This window comes from Cynara cardunculus, unplaced genomic scaffold (assembly GCF_001531365.2).
Source record: "Cynara cardunculus var. scolymus isolate 2C unplaced genomic scaffold, CcrdV1 Un_Scaffold_6120, whole genome shotgun sequence".
Taxonomy (NCBI): domain Eukaryota; kingdom Viridiplantae; phylum Streptophyta; class Magnoliopsida; order Asterales; family Asteraceae; genus Cynara; species Cynara cardunculus.
The window spans coordinates 1-1544 of NW_020202777.1; positions in this window are offsets into that span (position 1 = coordinate 1).

Sequence of the window (1544 nt, forward strand, 5' to 3'; positions counted from 1 at the left end):
CGACAGTCCTCTGTTGTCTTCTGTGGAAGATAAGCTTCTGTCAAGACTTGCAGAATACTTTTTCTATACTTTTATAAGAGATGAATAATAAAGCTAACATAGATTCAACAGAGAATTTGGGACTTCGAATTGGGTTTTGCTTTTGGCTTTTTCTTTTCAATGCATGCCTTTTACCTCATCTCACTTTTTTCACTCCATAGCACAAATTTACTGCTATGCATCTCATATTGAGGTATGTTTGAACACTTTGGTCCTTTTCAAACATTTTGGTGTACTTTGACATTCTTTTGTATGCACAAGACATGGAACTTTGTTCCTTTGTTTGTCTTTTGGTCTTAGTGCATATGTTTCATGAACTCTCTATAGTGTTTGGTGCTTTTTAGGATCCTCCCCCAAACTTAAGGGAAACAATGTCCTCATTGTTAGTGTAACAAAGCTACAAATTGGCCAAATTGAAATGAAAGCCCAATTGAATCAATTGAAAGCTTTGGAAATGGTTGGCTAGTTCTAGAGGCTCAATTTAAGACAAAGATGGTATAAGCTTTGGATTATTGTGGCTCTGGCATCAATTACAAACATTTGTACAACAAATTCATCATTTACTCTATTTTTGGTGCATTTATGGCCAAAAGAATATATGCTATTAAAATTAGTGCCGAAAATCCTAAAATGAAACAGACAAACAAAGATGATCAATACAAGTGTAATTGACTATCTTTAAAAGGAAAAAGACTCAAACTGAAAACAATTGAAACAGAAAAGCAAAGATGAGAAGTCACAAGTGTGACTTGGTCATTTTGTGAAAATAAAATGACTCAAAGACTCAAATAAAGAATTTAAACAAAACCAACAATCCAACTCTTAGTCAAATTGACCATAGAGGCAGGATGTGGTACTTGGAATGAGTTTCAAACCAAGTCAACAGTCAACCAGAGGACTGCATTTCCAAACAACATGGTAATATGAAACTAAACAATGGAATTGCCATTGTTTTACCATGAGATAAACCAATTGGAACCAAACAATGGGATTGCCATTGTTTTCACCAAGTAACAGACTAGATGCAACCAAACAATGGGATTGCCATTGTTTAGCATAAATTAGGGAGGTAAAAATTGAGAGCATCAAACATGGCCCTCCCTCAAAACAGTCATCACATTTGTGCTTACAGCAACCTAACTGTGGAGTCCAATTTCACTGATCAATCTTCAATCTTCATAACAATAATGGCAGATCTGGGTTTATCATTAAGAACATTCATATGAGAGTTGAGAGGAAAAGTCAATATCTTCAAAGCTTAGTCAAACCTCTTATTACGTATGAAATATTACAATAAGCTCTCCTCTACAAATTACAAAGACTAACCACTATTTATATGGTCAACCTATCTAAACATAGTCAAAGTCAAACTCCTATAAGAAAAGTCAAACACGCTGACTTTTACAATTATAGACTATATTTAAACTTTCAAGACGAATACAATTAATACTGATTTTTCAGTCCTAACATTCTCCCCCTTTGTATTCAGACTTGAAAGAAAATTC